The following is a 23,045-nucleotide window of genomic DNA, read 5'->3' as shown; positions in this document are numbered from 1 at the left end:
TAAGAGGTTGAGAGATATAGTAAACTACCTTTGTAACTTACATGCTCAAGCTGCACCTCTGAACACCCTAGAGCAAGCTTTTGTAATTTCCAAAAGACACCCATTTGATGATCGCAATTCTCCTATATATCTTTTTGTTTTATTGTAACTTTGCCATCATCTGCTTTCATATGTATTTGTTCCTAGCTTCATCCTATCAGTTTCCACCACCCCAGAACTTACCCTGCCCCCCAAGCTGCTAATACATGCCTAATCAGCCATTAGAGGCTACTTTGTTCCCTGTTAGTAGCACTATACAACTTCTGCCATTAATCATGCTGGCCATAGACTTCTGCTATGGGTAGCACACTCTGTATGACCAGTATACATTGCTGCAGTAAGAAGGCTTAAATGTCTCTGCTTCACTGACTGAATGCACAGTATGATCCCAAACCACTGACTACTTACTGTGTCTCCTCCGCCATGAAAAAATTTGACCATCCATCAACTTTTTCACAAATATTGGGATAAATATCTTGTAATCAATTTTCAAAAGAGGGATTAGTCTGTAATCAGGGCAAATGGAAGGATCTTTATTATGTTTTAAAATTGATGATATTAGCAAGTGTTTCCAAGAAGGAGGAATATTATCAGAATGCTGGGTTTCAGAATATAGCATTGAGTAAAATATGTAAAAGTTGGTGGACAGAGTTTTGAAAACTTTTGATTTGATTCCATCTATGCCAGCAGCAAAGCTATTTTTGCAAACCCAGCATGGAACCATTGGCAGTGGCTATTTAGAAAAGTCCTTAAAGCTAATAATTTCCAAAGCTGAAGATGCATTGGAATGCTGCAGCTAACTGGAAATACAGTATAATGCGGTATTCATTGGTCAAAGACTATTGAAGCATTGTTGAAAACCTTGGTCAAATTATTTAGTCTGATAATTTTATTTTGGCTAGAAATATAGGTCAGTGTAGTAATTCAGTTCCTTCCTGCAATACGAAAAGCCAATATTCCTTATTCTGGACTAGTTTAAAAATTGTTAAGAAAGTGATCACTACAATATAGAGACAAAAAAAAATGCCCCCCTCCTTGATAGAATCGTTGGAAACATTAAAATTAGTTCATTCTAAAGAAACATATATCAAATTACATTATGTTGATAAGCCTCTTGACCTTAAATCCTGGTCCAATGTTTATGAAATGCTGGAAAAAGCTAAGTGTTAAAATTCTTATGCCCCATGCCTTCATTATGTGGTATCTATCTATCTATCTATCTATCTATCTATCTATCTATCTATCTATCTATCTATCTATCTATCATCTATCCATCTATCTATCTGTTAATCTATCTGTTGATCTATCTGTCTATCTATCTTTCTCTTCATACTTACCCATGTTTCCTGGATGATGTAATGACAAAGTTTTAAGTTGGACTACATAAAGTCTAAGCACACATGATATATACTGCATATAGTTTTAGTTTCTTGTTTCTTTTTATATGAATCCTTCTGTTTTATCTTATTTTGTTTTCTTTATTTTGCAGTGTAGTTTATAATTTTGACAATGCTATACATCAGTTGTCATGGATTTTGAACATAAACTTTGCACTCTTGAAGACTATTTGGAGGCATACACTTATGGATGAGGGATAGTCACCTTGTAATCAACCCAACAATGACTGAACCATTGCTAGTATATGTCACTTTGCAGACATCACAAGCCCTTCACCTGTCCTGTTTAATCTTTCTTATTTGATACAGACTTGAAGTTTTTTCTTGTGTGTGAAATTTGTTATTAAACAAAGTACCTCAGACACTTTTACAGACAGGTAGTAGGTAATGCTTAAGACAACTGATTTCCATTTAAAGAAGATTTCCCAGATAAAGCATTTCATTTCTTCATCTGAGCTAGCTACAGTGGGTCACTATCTTTCTGTCCTGATAACGGCAATGCACTTTATTTAATGCTTAACAATAGGAACCTCACTGGCATGTAAAATGTGAAAAATTGTGCTGGCAAATAACTATGGTTCATAGGTTCATAGGTTGGTACTAGGCTATCAGCCCTAGGGCCTATACAAGCCTAGCCATAACAATTCCCTGGCTATTTCTTCCCACATTATTTACTTTCCTGGACTCCCTGTCTAACAGGGCAACTGACGTGATCCCTGGGGTGAATTTCCTTTCTCCCATCCAATCGTCAAGGTTCCTCTTGAAGAGGTCCAAAGAGGCACTCTGCTTGACATGTATGGGCAATCTATTCCAGAGTCTGGGGAGTCTCTGGGTCAGAAACCTATCCCTCCAGCATGTTTTGTTTATTGTGATGACAAGGTTTAGATCCCTGGAGCGTGTAGCTCTGAGGGATTGGGATTTCTTTAAGTGTAGCATGTCCAACAGCTCTGGGTTTGACATGGCCTTGTATGTTAAGTAGAGATCGCCTCTGAGTAGATGATATGCAACAGAGTATAGCTGGAGTTTTTTAAGGCGGTCAGCGTAGGGCATCTGCTTTAGGCCTGTGATTCTTTTAGTGAATTTTTGTACCATTCATATCACTCATGTTTTAGAACTTACATTTATAGTCTTTGGCAATCAGGCCATTTTTCAGACTTTCATCTTTACCTATTGTCCACTATATGGTCAGAATCCCATCTACTTGTAAGAATAGACAGATCAGATCATCAAAGGGACACTACTAATGTTTCCTGGAATATAGTTTGAGACTTTATGTAAGCATTGTTTTACATTCCTGGTACTCTTTGATGGAGATTGCTACCTTCTTTGATTTGAGTTTGTTGAAATGAGATCATGTTTTGGAAGCCTCTCACAAATCATTTACATATGATGTTGTTTCTTTTGGCTTTTTTCCCAGTTAGGGGTCGCCACAGCGGAACTCCGGTCCGCTAATGATTGGCAGTAGATTTTTACGTGCCGACTTGCTGGGCCTGATGCACAACCTTCAGCGAAGGAATGCCCATTCATGCATGTTGCCACACAGAAGACGCTCTAACTGAGAATCGAACGGGCAACGTCTAACTGTGAGGCGACAACGCTACCACAGCATCACCACCGCAGTTAAAAATCATTTACTTATGATAGTTTATTTAAATAAATTACCAGATATGTTATATTATTTTTTATTTTATATTGAGAGGTGTTTGTGTTTTAATTCAATTTAAAATGTTTGTTGCTAAGGTTTTAGCAGACTAGTCTGGTTTCTTCCGTCTCTTATTTTTCCTTCCTTTGTTTTTTTTTTTTTCCTTTAACGTGCACAATAGTATTAATAAGTAAATTAGTAATTATATTATACAGACTAGGCAAACACTGCGATCGTTATTATGCCATGAGATATACATTACTTGAGAGAAGTTTTAAAATATCTCCTGGCAAGGTGTTTGGCTTTATTTTTATTTCAAAGGTGACTGTCCATTTGGTGGTGAAAAGTCCCTAACACAAACACAGATTCTTTGTGATATAATAAGGTGCACCATGGTTCTACCTTGAAAGTTTTTTGGTAATTAGGAAATGATTGCTAGAGTGCATGCTGCTGCTGCTTGCTCCAGCTTATGGTTAAGAAGAGGGTGGGGTGGAGTGTAATGCAAAGGCTACTTAACTTCGGAGTAACTAGACCAAACCCAGAAGATTGACTGGAAAGTGCATGGGGGATGGTTAATGAAAAACAAGAAACACATCTCTTGCATTCCAGAGAAATAAAACCTATCTACAGCACCATTGGTATGGTTTGGTGAGCATAAACTGCCAGAAAGCACACACTCATAATTTTGCACGTTGAGTCAATAGCTGTTTTCAAATGTACTGTACATATGATGCTTCATGCAACCTAAAACATTTAAATGTGTTTTTATATGGCCACCTTCCTCTTAACTCCTTTCTCACTTACTTGAATTGTATATGTCCTTTCTTTACCACGAACAAACTAAACTATAAACTTAAAACACACAAAAAAAGGCAGCGAGTAAACTGGTGGCTACAAAACAACAAAAATGATTTATTATGTTAGCGCTTTCGGAAAGGTTAATGCCTTTCCTTCATCAGACAATTCCATAAACAAATTAACCTTCCTTTTATAGCTTCACTATAATTATTGAATGATGTCATTGTAATCCATTAAAACATCAATTAAACATGCAAAGCACTTGATGAAGCTGAAACCTGAAACTTTACTTTCATCAAGCCTTATAACTAAGTAAACCCATAAAAACAAGTAAAAACATATGTATTTAAATACACTTATTCACAAAAATAAACTAAATAAAAAAATGAATTAATAAATATATAATTCAATAAATGAATACGTGAATAAAGACTGCAAGTAGTAGCAAGCTGAAAACATATTTAAAAACCCTCTAAAGTCCGTTTTATATGCTAAAATGTTTTAATAAATATAATAAATACTAATATAATCTATCATATCACAGTTATAAAATTACAAATTTACAAATTGTATGAATGTAAATGTATATAAACTGTATAAGAAATTATTAATTATTGTTTATGAATGAATGAATATACTAAATTTATAAAATATATTAAGTATCTTGTTCTTTATGTATGATCGAACTTTACATATATTATACATTGTATAAGTTTTACACATGTTAAATCTTGAATTTGGAACATGAAACAAGGTTATCTTTTCAGTGCTAATTTCCTTAGCACACATTTTATAGAGACAAACTGATTAAGACCAGGATGGACATAGGCTGTAGTTCTAATCTGCCAATGAATTTCGTGGCATTCTAAATCTAATTGCCACGGACTACCCTTAGGATCTGGTGTCACCTGATGTAATATTACAAACTTAAAATTGTGATTGGGGTTATCAGCCAAATATCTTGCCAAGGCATTAGTGTTGTCCCGTTTAGTTATTGCGTATTGATGTTCATAAATATGCTGTCTCAATTCCCTTTCGGTTTTACCAATCTTGGCATAAGGCACAGTAAACTACTGCTTTAGATAAACACGAGTGTTTACCTTGAACCTTATAATGAACATTCCTGATTGTTACCTCCTTATCAATACATAGAAACTTGCACTGGTTACATCTTCCACACTTAAACATTCCTTTATTGTAAACATTAACCTTGCCCTTTCTTTCCATGTTGTTTTTATTATCCTTTTACAACTTTGTCTTTCACTTGAAATGTGACTTTGTATTCCCTGGTTCTGTCCATTTTCTTCATTCAACTACATTAAAACTAAATGCAGAAATTAAATTGTAGAACAATAATAAGGTACTGGTACTTGTCATGCAAAGTAACCCGTTTGTTTATTCCTTTACTTTTGCATGAGATTTATAAGCTTTGTGTTTAAAATGTCTTCACTGGTGGGATTATATTACATCCACTCAGTCTTTATTACTCAAAAGTGTTTCTATCATAAAGCCAGACTTGAGGGGCGAAGGAGCTATTCTCATCTGGGTATATACTACCAACTTATATTTTCCCTTAAAGGGTACACAAATAAGAAGATGTAACAGATGCTCATTTATTTTGCTACTGAGAAGGAAAAGAGATGGCAGTCACCAGGCAAACCCTTTCCAAGTGATTTACTAGTTGATTTATTATTTACAATCAGGCAGCTCACCTCACATTGGAAAATGCTGTGGGTCAAAAGCAACTCCACTAGGGATGAGGTTCTTCAGTGCTTGCTTCAAGAATGTTTTTATTGCAGACATCTGTGCTGTTGTGAGTTAGTCATGTATTTACACTTTCACTAAGGATTATCAGCTTAATACAACTTAAGTTGTCAGACTGCTTTTAGCACATGGGTACATCAGAAGTCGTATTTCTGATTGCTTCTCTTTCTGGCTGGCCTTTGGCTTCTTCTGCACTGGTGGATTTAGTGCATGAGATCCAACCTAATCCTAGATCCAATACTAAGATTCCCAGCAGTTATGGTTACCACCTGTCCAACTTTGCGAGGACAGTCCCTTTTTGTATAGCTGTGTCCTACAAAAAACTTGTTAAAATGGCACATGTCCTGAGATATTAGGATAAAATTATATCCTATATTTTATGTAATAGTTGCATAAAACAGTTATTCTGTCTCTGAAACTCCCAAATGTTATAAGAAACAGAAAAAGCATCTAAAATGCTACAAGAACACACTTTTATTTAGTCAAAGAAGTGAAGTTCTGTCCTTTGTATTGGCCGTGGGTATGTTTCAGCCTGCCAAATCTGACGTTTGTACCAAAACTGTCCCACTCTGGCCATTTGAAAAGCTGGTAACCCTACCAGCAGTAGTCATAACAGATGTATTCTGGGAGTGTCAGGTAATCTACAGGGGATCCTCTCTTGGGTCTCACAAATACCCTTATGCCGCCCCATATGCTTTGGCAACTTTTCTATACAGATATTGTAGCACCTGGGCATTAACATTGCTTGTGTCAAAAGGTTTATTGTTTTTCTTTCATTTGCAGAAAGTGAACAAATGGCAGTGCTGTGTACAATCAAGCAGAGTGTAATGTACAAAATATACATTACTTTCTAAAGTGGGTCAATCTTTAATAAATCTTGAAATAGGAGAAGAAACTTGGAAAAGACATAGGTTAGATGATATGTCCTGTGTTGCATTCTTAATTTAGAATAAGTGTTGATTTCCTTTAGGTTGACGGGGGGAGCTCGCCAAAGACAAGGGGCTTGATGTGAGAAGGTATGTGCAGTGCTATGGAGCTGCTTCCAGGGTTAATGAGAGTGTGGCTTGTGTGTAGTGTCTCAGGTTGTATGAAGAGTTTTTTTTCATGAAGTCTAGCTACAAAAGGAGTAAATGTGTGAAGTTGGAATAGTTTGTAGAGTTTGGATCCTAAAAATGGATTAGATCTTTGTTTTATGGGTAGCCACTTGACTTTTTCTAGGATTCTACAGGGATGCTTACAGAGAGTCGAGTTTGTAATCAATCAGCAGATGCTTTTAGACATAGTCTGGAGTGTGACAATGTTTTTCTTGGAGACAGAAGCAAAAATAGGAAGCCCATATTCGAGTTGAGAATGATAACTGCTTTGCCTGTCACTGTTCTGGCTGCTTGGAATTGAAAAGGGGAGAATTTTCTGGCCCAGAATTGGAGGGAGTTTACTTTAGCTCTCACTTTGTCTGTGTAGAAATGGAAGTTTAGTTACTGATCAAGCCATAATCCCAGGTATTTGAAGGTGGAGGTGGTCTCTGTGGAATGGTTGTGCAAGTCAAATAGTCAGTCAGGTGTTTGGTGAATTTTCTGCGCAGTTCCAAGAAACAAACTTTTGGTCTTGCAGGGGATGAGAAGTAGGTCATGGCTTATGAGCCATTGGTGGACCTCATGTAAATCTGACTGGAGATGGCATTGAATGTTGGTGTGAGAGTGACCTGATTTGTAAATGACCATGTCGTCAGCATAGAGGATACGTAGAAGATGGGGAGGTCACAATGAAGGTTGATAGAGAGAGAGAGAGAGAGAGAAAGAATGACAGAGAGAGAGTTGGATGGGGACTATCTGTCCTAGAAGTTTGCCTATAATTGGAAGGATTGCTATTGGGCAGAAGTGAGAGGTATCTTTTGGGATGTTTTTCTTTTGGAAGGGTGTAATTAGTGCAGTTTTCCATATCTGTGACATGATGTGTTCTGTAAGACATAGATGGTATATGTGGGTGAGAGGAATAATCAGATGATCCCTGCAGTCCTCAATGTTCTATTTGGATACAGAACATCATTATTCTTTTGGGAAAAATTGGCTAGACTTAGAAAGCCCCCCCCCCTCCCCCATCCTACCGGGTTGTTAGCTTAGTAGCAGTCTATGAATCTATGAATCTCAACCTCTTCTGCAACATCAACAGAATGGTTTAGAGGAACAGGCGTATTTCACAGAGAATACCACTACTGTAGAACAGACTCCCCAGCCACATAAAAAAAGTTCATCCCTGACCATTTTGAACTGCAAGTTAGATCTATGGATGGGAAACAGGAACTTTCCTCAAGACTACCCACTGTACTACTAATGGACGGGGGTAACTCTTAAATGCTTTATCCCAAGCAGGGGTTCCCTCCATTTATCTATGGCATGGTTCAAGTTATTTTTATTAGAGATAATATATAATTATTGACCATGGGATGCATAGGGCCAGTCTGTTACCAAATGGGATAGGTTATTTTGAGCACAAAAAGGGAAACTGGCTGGGCTTAAAATGTCCTTCAAGGGCAGCTAGGCTAGTACTTAGCTATGAATCTATGAACCTAAGAGATGCTTTCTAGGTTTTTATAAATTATGTGGGAGTAAATGACCTGAGACATTCCTCCCTAGAATAGATGAAGAGAGTGATGGTGGGGCTCTCAAATTATGTGCTCCAGGCTGTATGAGCAGATGACTGAGCAACATTCTGCCTTCTCCAGTGGTGATGCTCTGATATGAACAGAATATGACTGATGTCAATAATCAGCTTAGTTTATGATGTCAATCAAAGAGAGTACAGTACTTGTCAGAATTGGAGGATATGGCTAACAGACCATGATGCTTAGCCAGGGATGTTCTGCACCTGCCCATCTAGGCTTTCAAATATTGTCCACCCCCAGTGTACCATTTTAAGCAGTGCCAAAGTGATACAACTTCTGACATTGCAAAACCAACCTTAGAAAAATCAAAGGTGTTACAGCTCAAATTCAGTAGCCTAAAGAAGAAACTTCACTCCATCCAAGCTCTCTTCCCCTTGGACAATACAGATGTTTGTGCATTTACAGACAAAAATGGTTGAAAGACATAAAGAGCATCCCAGCAGGGTAGGGCTTCAATGTCTTCCATGCATTTAGACCAGCTATTGCAGAGGCAGGGACTAAGGTTAGAAGTGTCTCGATTTGCATAAAAAACAATCATACCTCAAGGCTAGTCAAACAGTATGACACACTTGTGCTTCACTATGTCTAAATCACCATAGACAAAGTCCATTACTATATCCTTACAAGCTATAAGTTCCCTCAATGACCCAAAAAAAAAACAATAACACATAATTAAACTTAATGGAGTCACTCACCATTCAAGCCAATACCTCATTCGTGGATGACTTTAACTACCCCACTATACACTGAGAATTGTACATGACCCCAAACATGCAGGACCAGATATTCCTGGACTTTCTTACAGATACCCTTGAACAGATAGTTCATATACTCACTAGAGGTAAGAATATACTGTATTTAGTCTTCATTAACATAGGATAAATCTGCATCACCCCTCCCCCAAGTATATTGTCCTCCCTGCTGAGGTCCGACCATAAACTTGTATCCTTTGAAATAAAAATAAAACATACAGCCCCTGCAAGCATTGGAACATTTAGGAACTATTCAAAGGCAAACATCCTGTCATAAAGTGGTAACCTGGTAAACTTTTAAACCCCCAATCCCTGAAAATGCTGCTGTCTATGCAGAATTGTTCACAGAGACCCTGAACAATCATGTCCATAGATGCATAAAGAAAGCTGTGCCTACCAGGAATAAAAACAAAACAAACAGCAAAAATAAACCACCCTTGTTGAATCCCAATATAAATAGGTTGTACAACAAAAGGAAGAAAGCCATGGAAAAAATAAGTAAGTGCAATTCCCAAGAGGATATAAAATCTAACAAGCAACTAAGAGGACACTGCGTCTACCAAAGACAAATATGAAGTAAAATAGCCTCAAAGCAAGAACAACCATAAAGATTTCTTTAGCTATGTCAAAAATCTCAAAGGTAGTACACATCAATGTGTTGAACTAATTATAAATGGAGATACCTACTTTGAGTAAAAAAAATATAGCAAATGTATTGTCAATCAAGTTCAGCTCCAATTTTGCCTATCTCTCAAATATAGCTCCCCAAATGATTACTAAACAGCAGGTCCTTAACATGTTCTCCTAGGTCAAGAATACCACATCAATTAATTGACCCTGATAACATGCAAGGATGCCTCCTAAATAGCATGAAGCGCAACCAGTCAGGACCACTAGAATCACTGCAACAGTCATCCGTCTGCACGGGGGGGTGGTCATCTACAGACACCAGAAACTACAGACCCCTAAGCCTGTATAGTCTCATATGTATATCCATGGAAAGAATTAACTTGGAAATGATTATTACTGACATAGGAAATCTTTGGAGAGTGGGTCCATCCCAGTTTTTTTCATCAAGGGCAGATCATACTTTCTCTACCTAGTGGACTTGTTGCAAAGGTCACTAAGCCAATGGACTTGGGTAAAATGGTACGCAGAGTTTACCTTGGACTAGCCAAGGCATTTAATACAATAGACAAATTAAGGATAAACTCTTATGTCATCCAAAGGATAGTTGGGTGGCTTTCAGATAGGACTCAAGAAGTTAGGCTAGGGGAGTCCACCTCCTCAGAGTTTGGCCACTAGCAGAGTCCATCAGGGCTTTGTGCTGGGTCCTCTTCTTTTTTGAATTCACTTCACTGAAATCAAGGCTAACTTCAAGAGTTTCTGGTTGAATAATTTTGCTGATGATTGCAAAGTAGGTACTATCAAAGATTCCCTCCATGATACAACTGTCCTCTAAAAAGGGCTGACTAAGACAAATAACTGGTATCAGAGACACAGTCTGAAACTCAGCATCAAGAATGCATAATAGTATCCTTTCAAAAGTTGTCCATCCCTGGAAACTACCACATTGATAACAAACCCCTAAGAGTAGATCTAGTAGTCAAGGCTTTGGGGATGCACGTAGACAGTAACCTGGACTTCGTCCATCATATGTCTACAATAGTAAGGAAATCATTCGGTGTTGCAGAACTTATAAGCAAAGGTATGGCATGTGGATCCAAAGAAGTTATTTTTCTACTGTATTCAGCATTCATTAGACTACTCATTGAGTACAATATCTACTTCAGTATTTACCTTACCAGGCATATGCTAGAACTGAAATGCCTGCAGAGATTCTCACAAATATGATACAGGGCAGAAACAGCGTGTTCTGTACGGAAAGCCTCAAAGTCGTCTACCTATAGTTATTCTACTGCTGACTGTTGAGGGATGATCTATGCCTCGCATACAAGGTGTCCATGGATCTCACTTTGATGGACCTTTTGCATAGCCACAAAACAAATCACACCAGAAATACCCTATCTTAAGACTTAAATCTTACTAAATACAAAAGACTAAATAAATAAAATAAATAAAATAAAAATAAAATAACTTCAGCAGTTATCATAGAAATACTACCGGGGGGGGGGATTATACTATATCAGCCAAACTTTCTTTCTCTCGCTGAATTTTGTTTTCTCTATTAACTTTAGAGGTACAGTGCACAAAAATTTAAGTTCAGAACTTCTGATCTGTAAACCCATAGTCCTTTTTCTCAATGCTGATTTCATCTTACACAAAAGAAAAATAAATGAGCAACACCTTACTAACTAATATTGTTTAACCACTGTAGCTGCCAGCTGTTAGATCATCTGTTGTTTTGCAGTAATGTAATGTGTATCTCTAATGCTTCTTGGCAGGAAAAAGACATCCCAAAGCACTTTCTGGACAAACAGCAGACTAGCAACTTACACAAAATAGTTAAAGATATTGCTATATTGCATAACAAATGTTTTGGCAGATTTCCCATTGTAATGAACATTTCAAGCCAAAATAATCTGTACAGCAGTTCTGCATTTCATCTTTTTTCAGCTTGATCTTTCAAAGTACACCGAATGTTCATTATTCTGATAGTCTCTATGAAACTAGCATTGGTATTTATTGTTTTTTATATCTGTCATTCATTAGTCCTGCTCTCCTACCTGCACTTCTTATACAACATACTTCAAAACCTACGAGTCAAACATTTCTGACTTCACTTCCCTTCTTTTCCCTTCACCTTTTCCACTACACAGTAGATGAACAGTAAATTATTTATTTATTTGCTTCAATTTGCCTTCTATATTTTGTAGCATCTATGTGCATGTGATTTATTATTTTCATGGGCTCAAGTCAGTAATGCTTCTGAATCAGATCTTCAGTAATATAATTGCTGGCTCACAGAGTCAGTGTTGGAGCAGCAAAATGGGAATCACTTTGATTATGGTTTCTTAGAAGTAAACAAAAAAAAATTGTCCAGAGATAATATACTTCAAAAAAAAAAAAAAAACAGTTATAAGGTAGACAGTGCTGAATAATGGCATTCAAATTACTGCTCAATTTCAATGACCATTGTAACTCAAAACAACTTATCCACCAATGGTACAGCATCTTCTGCCTGCCAGTTTTGACTTTCAGCATGTTTAAAAGAATTATTTTCCAATTAATCTTTTTTAATACATTTTACATTCACAGTCTTCCAAAAATACTAAAATCCCACTACAAACATCCATACATGTGATCAAAAGGCTGACAATGGAAAATTTCTGAAATTACTGCTTTATGTGGTGAGCTATCCTCCTCCAGTGTTACAGGTGGTTACATATTACATTATCGAAGTTTCAGTACTTCGAATACTATATGGTCGACACCATATGATCGAAGTACTAAAACTTCGAAAAAGTACTAAAAAAACAAAAAAAACAAAGGTAACTGCTGTGAGCAGGGGGGCAAGTCCCCTGCACCCCCCACACCCCCCTACTTAAATATACCAACTTTGAGATCGCACTTTACCAGAGTTAAGCACAGGAAAGGGAAGGGTAGCACAATCTCAGAGTTGGTATATTTAAGTAGCGAGGGTGTGGGGGGCTGCAGGGGGGCTTGCTCCCCTGACTACACCCTTTACTTTACCTTCTTTTTTTTAATATATTTTTCGGAGCATTTGAAAATGCAATTGTTTGATCATTAAAGGTTGACCTTTAGTGATTTGAACAATTGCATTTTCAATGTTCCAATAGGAACCCGTTACAGGCTACACCCCCATACCTTTCAATCATTAATAAAGTCAACCCCATGGTCAACAATGGTTGAAGAAAAGATAAGCATCTGGGGCCAGATTCTGAAACAATTGACTCTTGGTGCTGCATGCTACATCAAGTAATTTCTTAGAGCATGCTTTACTCCCAAATATACCTCTGAGATTCCTCAAGCCATATAGGCCATACAGTGAATAAACATTTGTAGAGGAGATTAAATGGGGATGAATTCAATAAAGTGCACGTGGTCTTTTTTCACTGTGTGAGCTTCACACCGCAATGTGCACATGACCAGGAAAGGTTTTAGATTCAATAAACTTCATGTAACGGCGTGCACTTAGACACAAACATGGTAAATTCTGTGGCATGCAAATTACAGCATAAGTAGCTAAATTTTATGCTAATGAAGAAATCCAACATGGCTGAGTGATTCAACAAGCTGTAAAGCAATTGTGTAGACACAGTGCTCGTGCTGTCTGTGTATTCAAAACATTTTTGAATACAGCCAAGAAAGGAGTCTACACAGAATTAAGAGCAAGAAAAAGTTCTTAGATTTGTACAGAACTGACCTTAACATGTAACAGCAGACACGTTATGACATTATTACACAGGATGGATGCTACAAAAGTACAGCAACAATAGCAACAATCCTTTCTAAGTGCTATGACATAAATGCAGCTTAGCTCCCCCACCTCCAAATTAAGAATATACTCGTAAGTAATGTAGACAGCTAAAAGTGTAAACTTCATGAAACAGACAATTCATACTGTCGTGTAAGCATATGCAGTATGTAGCTGACAGAATACAGTCAAATTTTATCAAAAACTGTATTCATCTGTGCAGATATATAACAAAGTAATACCCTCCCTTGTGCTTACAACATTGGGCTCCCCTTCAGTTTCCCTGCCTATACGATTATCAACCATGTAGATTCAGGATTATCAGCATGGTTAAGATGCACATGAGGTCAAAACTACTTAGAATTGCTGAATCTCAAAAAATTGTAACCATGTAGGGATGTTCACTTCATGTAGGCACTTCCACAGTGTTTGCTTCAATCAATGGCAACAGAATTATGACATCAGAGTGGTGTGTCAGGTTACACTTACAAAGGTGTACATGTAGGTCTGTGAAGGGTGAAAGTGCATGTAAGCAGTACGCAATTTACAAGTTCTGTTTCATCCTCTTTATTTTTTTTAAATGTGCCATCTCTCAATGCTTTAAGTTATTATTGAATTATTTTAGTCATTATTTGCACAATACAGCACTTAGCATAATCATGAGAATGGAGGAATGAATGTTAGGTTTCTCTATGCTTGACATGTAGCTATTCTTCTAGCAGCAACTGTATGTGTATGGTTGGACTCAGGAGCAGCCTTATGTCAACTGGTGCACTAGGCAAAAGGGCTCCATGGCACCCCCACCCCCACCCCAACCCACCCCCATTGCCCCCATCCTAGTCTACCTACAACAAACAAATACTGGAAAAGCACCCCTACTAGAGCGGCACCCTAGGCAGCCACCCAGTTGGCCTATGCCTAAGGCCGGCTATGGTCTGGAGTACAGATGGTCCCGAGTTCTAATACAGGGTGTGCAAACTTTAAATCTGTTTTTGTGCTCCTTGTTTATGTGATATCATGGGAATGGAGGAAATTAAAAACAATATTTCCTGTGTTTACCTTATTTACACCCAGTTAAGCAGCAGGTATGTTTCATAGATGCTAATTAGAGCTTAAGCAGGTGAATTTCAGCATGATGGAGCTATTCAAAAAGCTATAAAGCACCCATGTAGCCACCATTCTATTTTTATTTTAATACTTCAAAAGGAGTGGAGTAGAGATAAGGAAATTTTAAAGGGACACAATGCTAGAGGTTGCTGCAGGTTTGCTGAAGCCAATGCTGCTAGTGCTGGTGACAATAGGCCTAGGTCAAAAAGGAGAAAAATGTTCAGGCCTGGGGTAACTTTTCAGATGCTACATGACTTGGAGATTGTAGAGTGCTACAGGGTAGACAGGAACACATTACAAGAGGTCCGTGAGCTCTGCCACCCTCAACTCAGCCAACCAAGGGGACCTGTCCTAGTGGAAACTAATGTATGTGTAGCCCCTAGAATATTAGCTACAAGTACCTTTCAAAGGCCAGCTGGGGATATGACAGGTGTGTCACAGGCATTAGCTTCCAGGATCCTCCACCAATTCCTGGATCTATGATCATACATGCCACTGAGCACATATATTTTCTCTGTAGTTCTCAGGACAAGTCCAACAATATGCAACATTTCTACTGGGTAGTGCACTACCCTGAATTCTGCGTGCCATATATTGCACTAATGTACACATTAACGCACCACCTAGTGAGCAGAGTAGATTCTACTTTAACTGGAAGGGATACCACTCCATCAAGTGCCAAGTTCTGTGTAATGCCCAGGGAATTATCTTGAATGTGTGTGCTGGCAACCCTGGCAGCTGTCATGACTCCCATATCTGGCACACATCATAACTGGACCATATGTTTGCTAGGGGGCACATCCCACTAGGCCATTTACTGGAGGATGCTGGCTATGTACTGGAACTGTGGATGATGACACCCATCAGAAGTGCACACACAGCCATGGAAGAATGCCAAAATGAGGCATACGCTCAAACCATAAACATCACAGACCATGTGGTCAGGCTACTGAAGTCACAGTTCCAGTGCCTAAATACATCTGGTGGAGAACAGCAGTATAATATACGCACACATACACAAATCTTCACAGTATGTGCTATGCTACACAATCTGATCCTGCAGAAACAGCTGCAGCAAGATCAGCAAGAGGAAGAGACACACAATCCACTGCCAATGCCTGTCACCATAGCCACAGTCAGAGGAGGACTCAGATGGGGAACCACCAGCTGCTGTGGCTGGAGGGCAGTGTAGGCATGCTCAGTATGCCCTTGCTTTGGCTAAGAGAAAACACATAGCACATTCACTGACCACCTAGTTGTCCAATACATTTTTCCTATTCACATACATATAGTAAAATTGATGCAAGGCATCTCACACAGCCTTTACTACCCAGTGTATTGGCTGCATAATGCTTGCATAAGACAGAGTAGTGAGCCTGGAACTAAAACTGCTGCATTTGCAAGTTAAGTCCTAAGCCTAGAGTGCATTCTTTAATAAAATTATGACATAGCTTTCTATTGCTTAACTTGGTACAGCAATCAAGTAAATATTGTTGGATTTCTAAAGAAATTACAAAACAAAGAATTCCACTGAAGCTAGTAAAAGAAACAGTCAACAACATTGGTCTAGATTAACTAAGTGCTTTGGCGCATTTAACATATCATTGAATGTCTTCAGAGATAAAAATACATAACCAGACCTAACATTTAAAAATAAAATCATGTCACATGACCCACTTGAGCCAATCAAACAATTTTGTGAACAGCTTGTAAATTTAAAGAAACATTATATCTAAAACATACTTAATGAAACAAGTAATGTACTCATGCAGTGAAACTCTATGAAGAAATAAATGAATCAAAATTGTACCACTCAATGCTGTATGCATTGTTTAGTTAGAAAAAGACTTTTGAACAACACAAAATCATTTCACAGTTTTTGTTCTAACAGAAATAATTTTATATTAATAAAAAAGCAACAAAGCACAGTACAACCACCATGGCAAGCAGCATAAAAATTCAAGGAGACTAAATAAGACTGTATTTAATAAAAATCAGCATAAACGCTTTCACATAAAAATGCTTCATCAGATCCTCAGTTTATACAAACCAACAAGTACATTTAAAAAGCACATTCAAAAAGAAATTACCCTATCAGACAGCTGGGCCAATTAGTGATATAATGTCTCAATTTCAATGCTGGCTTTAAAGGAACATTGTAATTTAAGCCTGGTGTTCTATGTGCCTGTAATGTGGCAAACCACCTCATTCCCACACATTCTGTAATGTTGACTAAGTCCCCACCTCTAGCAGACTCTGGTATTACCTCTATCACAGGGAATTTAAAAGAATGTCCACTATGATCTTTAACATGTTTAAAAAGGGGCGCTTAAACAACTCATTCTCCTTATGTCCCCTACATGCTGCAGGACACGATCCTTCAATTTCTGATTAGTTTTACCCACATGGTATGACTCACAGTCATTACAAGTCGCAAGGTACACTAAGTTAGCTGTCCTGCAGTCAGCATATACCCTACAAAACATAGTCTTTAGCAGTTATAGGATGCACAAATGTATTAGTTCGGGACATATATTTACAGGCTTTGCAAGACCTACATGGAAATGTCCCAAACCTCAGGGGTAAACTATAGGATTTCCTAAATGATCTATAACACAGTTCCCTTTTCAGAGTCAGATTATTTTTGTAAGCAAATCTAGGGGCATCACTTACCACCTTGGAGATGGTGTCATCAGAATGCAGTATAACCCAATTCTGTTTGACAATATCACAAACTAAGTTAATATTACTACTGAATTTCAAACGAAAACTAGATGTAGGTCTATTATTCACCTTAAGACATGATGATGTCATGTCCCTATTCAAAAAGAGGACACCCACTGTATCCCTTAGACTATCCACCTCCTCTATTCTCTGCGCTATTTCCCTTTTAAGATATCCCCTATCTGATAGTTCATTCGCCAATCTATCCCTGGCCTGTACATAATCATCCTCCTGTGTGTGCAACCTAGATGTACGCAGGAATTACCCTTTCATAACATTTCCAAAAACTCTCTTGGGATGCATACTTGTCCTATTAAGGAAGTCATTCTTCCTGCATTCCTTCCTATACATTAAAGAATCAACCCTGCTGGTGGCATTAATGAAAATGGTTGTGTCAAGAAAATCTATGCTAGATTTAGAGGTATGCATAGAAAATCTAAAGCATGTACTGCTGCCCTGTAAATAGTTGACAAAATCCTGTAACAAAACATTTGTACTTCTCCACAAAATAAAAATATCATCTACAAAGCTCATATATAAAATCAAATGTGATCTATAAAAATGTTCAGAAAAAGTCACATTGGACTCCCAATCCACTAGTACTAAATTTGCATAACTACTGGCACAGGGTGTGCCTATGGCAACACCCTGTGCCTGCAAGTAATAAGTACCATTAAATACAAACACATTGTATTTCAATATTAGATCAAGTAAAGCACAAATAAGCTCAGTCCGCTGATATGGTAAAGCAGTAACTCTATTTAAAAAACTTCTGATTGAGTCAACCCCAAACAAATTTGGTATAATTGTAAATAGCATATTAATATCTAATGTTACTAGTATATAAGTCCCATCATTCAAGTCCAGTCCACGAGTACATTCACCAAAACAAACTAGAAAATCTTCTGTGTCTCTCAAGAACGCCAACTCTTTTGTCAAATAAGGTTTTAGTTCATGTTCAACAATCATTGAGAGGGGCTCAGTGGCCCAACCTTTGCTGGCCACAATTGGCCTCATGGGTGGTTTGAATCTGGCATTATGTATCTTTGGTAGGCCATTGAATGATGGAATCAATGGATGTTCAACCATCATGAAGTCATACATTTCCATAGTTATTGTATCTAACATCAAAAACTCATGCAATTGAACATGTATATTGCTAACAAAACCATTAACCTCATATCTAGTAATGGGTAAATAGGTATCCCATTGACTCAAGAGTTCCTTCATACTAAATAAATATTCAGTAGTATGCATTACTACAATCGCTCCACACTTATCGGCAGGGCGTATTCAAATATCCAGATTCAATTTAAGCTGCTCTAAAGCCATATAGTCTCCTTCAATTAAATTATAAAAGTTTCTGCCAGCTGGACAGGTTAAAGCACCATAAATATCTTTCTCACAGACCTTGACAAAGGTCTCAAAGGCAGGTGGAAGCTGGGGATTAAAAGAGCTAGGCTTTCTCAACCCTATATTTGCTTACAAAAATAATTTGACTCTGAAAAGGAACTATGTTATAGACCATTTAAGAAATCCTATAGTTTACCACTGAGGTTTCAGACATTTCCATGTAGGTCTTGCAAAGCCTGTAAATATATGTCCGGAACTAATACATTTGTACATCCTATAACTGGTAAAGACTATGTTTTTATGGTACATGCTTACTGCAGGACAGATAACTTAGTGTACCTTGTGACTTGCAATGACTGTGAGTCATACTATGTGGGTAAAACTAATCAGAAATTGAAAGATCGGGAACTGCAGCATGTAGGGGACATAAGGAGAATGAGTTGTTTAAGTGCCCTTTTTAAACATGTTAAAGATCACAGTGGACATTCTTTTAAGTTCACTGTGATAGAGGTAATACCAGAGTCTGCCAGAGGTGGGGACTTAGTCAATAGAATAGAATGTGTGGAGATGAGGTGGATTGCCGCATTACAGACACATAGAATTCCAGGCTTAAATTACAATATTCCTTTAAAGCCAGTATTGAAATTGAGGCCATTACATCACTAATTGGCCCAGCTGTTTGATAGAGTAATTTCTTTTTGAATGTGCTTTCTACATGTAGTTGTTGGTTTGTGTATACTGAGGATCTGATGAAGAATTTTTATGTGAAAGCGCTTATCCTGATTTTTATTAAATACAGTCTCATTTAGTCTCCTTCAATTTTTATGCTGCTTACCGTGGTGGTTGTACTGTGCTTTGTTGCTTTCTTTATATATTTATTTGGCAAGTTAGACCTTTAGTTGTTGGTGTTGGTTTGGTTTACACATTTTATATTAATAGAATCTTTATGCCCATGAAGTTTACCTGCCCTTAATCTTATTTGCCAACTGGATTCATGGCATTCTAGTAGGACATTATAGTTCCTAACAAATTCATCCATGCTTACTGAATCCAGTACAAAGAACTGATTTTTTTTTTAAATTCAGACAAGTGAGGGAATGCTTAGCCAGAGTTTTGCCACTGTCCTTTTTCTTAATGGCTAAACTGTGTTTATACACTCTCATAGCTAGCTTCCTCACAGTTTTTTTCTACCTAAGATTCAGAGCAGGAATCACAGGTGGCCAGGTAGATCACTCCCTGTGAATTGCAGTTGAACCTGTCTCTAGCCCACAACTGAAGTTCCAGTGCATTAACATATATGTTTGAACTGTTCAATATGAAGTGCACTGCTTACAATTCCCACACTTGTATGTGCAAAAAAGAGTTCTGCCTTTTTTGCTGACCTTCTAACAAAAATGTTATATTTTGACTCCTTTTATAAGTGAAATACAGACCTATACCCAGAATTTTTCATAAATCCCCATTACCCAAACTAATCTTGAAGTTTTAGCACATCTCAGATGATATATATGTTACTGGTAATGGGAAGTGGAAAAGCTCTACTGTATTTATTCAGCAAATTGCTGGTGTGAGTAGGCACGGTTTCCTTATCAAAATCAATTTCAGACCAAAGACTTATAAAAGTTGGACTAGCTTTATTCCGCCTTAGTGAATGCACTTCTGCAATGATGTTATTTAGCAAATACAAATTGGAACCTTTTTGGATAAATAGTGTTTTTAAAAAAAGACCTCTACTTTGAAGATGATGTCCTCACTGATATGTCTGATGAGTCTTATAAATTGTCCTTTTACAACTCCTTTCTTCATGTGGTAGGGGTGTAAACTTCTTTTGTGCAGATATTGATTTACAAAGGTGTCTTTTCTAAAGATTTTGCTTGCAAACGCATTGATTACTCCTTCTAATGATAATGTTATAGCCGAGCAGTTAATGATCGTCCAACAGCCATTCAATGTAAAGTTAAGAAAAAGAAGTGCTGGAATTAATGCAAGGCCATGGAAAGTATTATCATGGAACTTATAAACAAAGACATTGGCAACCTTCAAACACTGGACCCCTCCCAGTTTGGGTTTGTGAAGGTCCGATTTTGTCTTCTGAACCTGATTGACTTCTTTGAATCAGTCTCCAGAGCCGTGGACGAGGGTAAGGCAGTCCACACAGCCTATCTGGACCTCGCCAAGGCCTTTGACACCATCCCCCACTCTGGAATCATAGATAGACTTACTAAGCTGTGCATTAGTCCCTACGTCACTCAGTGGGTTGCCAAATGAATTACTGCAGAACCCACACTGTAAAAGCAGCCAACTTCAAATCCAGCTCCAGGCAAGTGACAAGTGGAATACCTCAGGGTTCAGTCCTGGGACCTCTCTTGTTTGGAATTTACTTCTCTGAAATACAGGCCAACACTAAGGGACTCTGGCTAATAAAATTCGCAGATGACTGCAATCTGGGAGCCATTATTGAATCCCCAAATTATATGGATACTCTACAAAAAGAGCCTTACAGAAACAGATGCTTGGTACCAGAGCCATGGGCTCAAGCTCAATGCCAAGAAATGTAGTTATCCCCTTTGGGAAAAAAACATGTACCCATGAATTACCACATAGGTGGTAGCACACTAAACACCAAAAGCATGATAAAAGACATAGGGACACAGGAGGACAGTGGTCACCTTCGATAACCACATCTCCACAACAGTCAGGAAATCCTTCTATGTGGCACACCTCATCACTAAGGGCTTTTCATCCAGGAAAAAGGAGGTCATTGTCCCACTGTACTCATCCCTCATTAGATCCATTATAGAATACAATGCCAGTTTGGTATGTACCTCTCAAGACATCTGCAACAACAGAAAAGGCCGCAGAAATACCTCACTAAAAGAATCACAGGCCTAAAGCAGATGCCCTACACTGACCACCTTAAAAAGCTCCAGCTATACTGTGTCGCATATCCCCTACTCAGAGGCGATCTCTGCTTAACATACAAGACCATGTCAAACCCAGAGCTGTTGGACATGCTACACTTAAAGAAATTCCAATCCCTCACAGCCACATGCTCCAGGGATCTAAACCTTGTCATCACAATAAACACAACATGCTGGAGGGATAGGTTCCTGACCCAGAGTCTCCCCAGACTCTGGAATAGATTGCCCATACATGTCAAGCAGAGCGCCTCTTTGGCCCTCTTCAAAAGGAACCTTGATGATTGGATGGGAGAAAGGAAATGTCAGTCGCCCTCCTAGACAGGGGTCCAGGGAAGTAAATAGTGTGGGAAGAAATAGCCAGGGAATTGTTATGGCTATGCTTGTATAGGCCCTAGGGCCGATAGCCTAGTACCAACCTATGAACCTATTCAATTCTCTGTCAGTGCCTGCCCACACCAATAATAGGTCATCAATGAATCTTCTATAAAAAGCTACTTTCCCAAAGAAATGTGGGATTTCAGGTACACTTGCTCCCACCAAGCCATGATTAGGTTTTCAAATATTGGGGCCACTCCTGAACCCATGGCTACCCCCAAGATTTTTTTAAAGTATTTGCCATGGAATACAAAGAAATTGTTTTCAAGTACAGACTATTAATGTGCAAATGGTGTAGATCATATCATTTCCAAAATGCAAATAGTTGGTGAGGAAACAACTTACAAATCTGACAGCTCGTGTCCTGCTGGATGCAAGTGTAAAATGATACTACGTCAAAGGATACAAAGACATAGTCATTATTAATATCTTGCATTTCACTTAAAAGTTTGAATTAGTGCCAAGAGTCTTTTAAATAGAATTCTGACATTTTAACAACCAGATTGAGGAGATGGTCAAAATATGGAGATGGCTTCTGCTTTATAATGATCAGCAGCCACCACTGGCCTGAATGGAGGATGTATCTTATCTTTATTAATCTTAGGGATTCCAAAAAATCGTGCCATCTTTGGCAGATCAGTCCTCAAAAACATATAAACATTGTTGTCTAAGGTACCTTGGCACACCACGTCAAACAAGATGGTGTTAATGTTGGTGAAACTTTTATTGATGTTATCCACTGTGGTTTCCTCTTAATTCCCGTTATCTGCTAGAAGGTTGTCTATGGTGTGTTTAAATCCTTTGTATTCATCACCATAACCATATCCCCTTTATCTGCCCTTATTACATGCATTTCTTTGTTTGTGGACAGTTCTTTTAGAGCTTGTTTTTTTTTCTAAGGACAAATTGTACACCCTCATTTTTTAGAGAGTCTCTTTCTTTTGTCCTCCTCATATATATCATGCAAGACCTGAATGGTGTTGGGAAGAGAGGGATTATAGGTGCTACTCTTAGTAAAACAGTCTGTCCTCTTTCTGAATTGGGTGTCAAATATCGCTTGTTCATATTTGCATTAATAATTCCAAAACCATGTTACATGCAAAGTGTTAAAT

Source organism: Protopterus annectens, chromosome 2.part0 (assembly GCF_019279795.1).
Source record: "Protopterus annectens isolate FY-2018-M chromosome 2.part0, PAN1.0, whole genome shotgun sequence".
Taxonomy (NCBI): domain Eukaryota; kingdom Metazoa; phylum Chordata; order Ceratodontiformes; family Protopteridae; genus Protopterus; species Protopterus annectens.
This window is presented reverse-complemented; position numbering follows the sequence as displayed.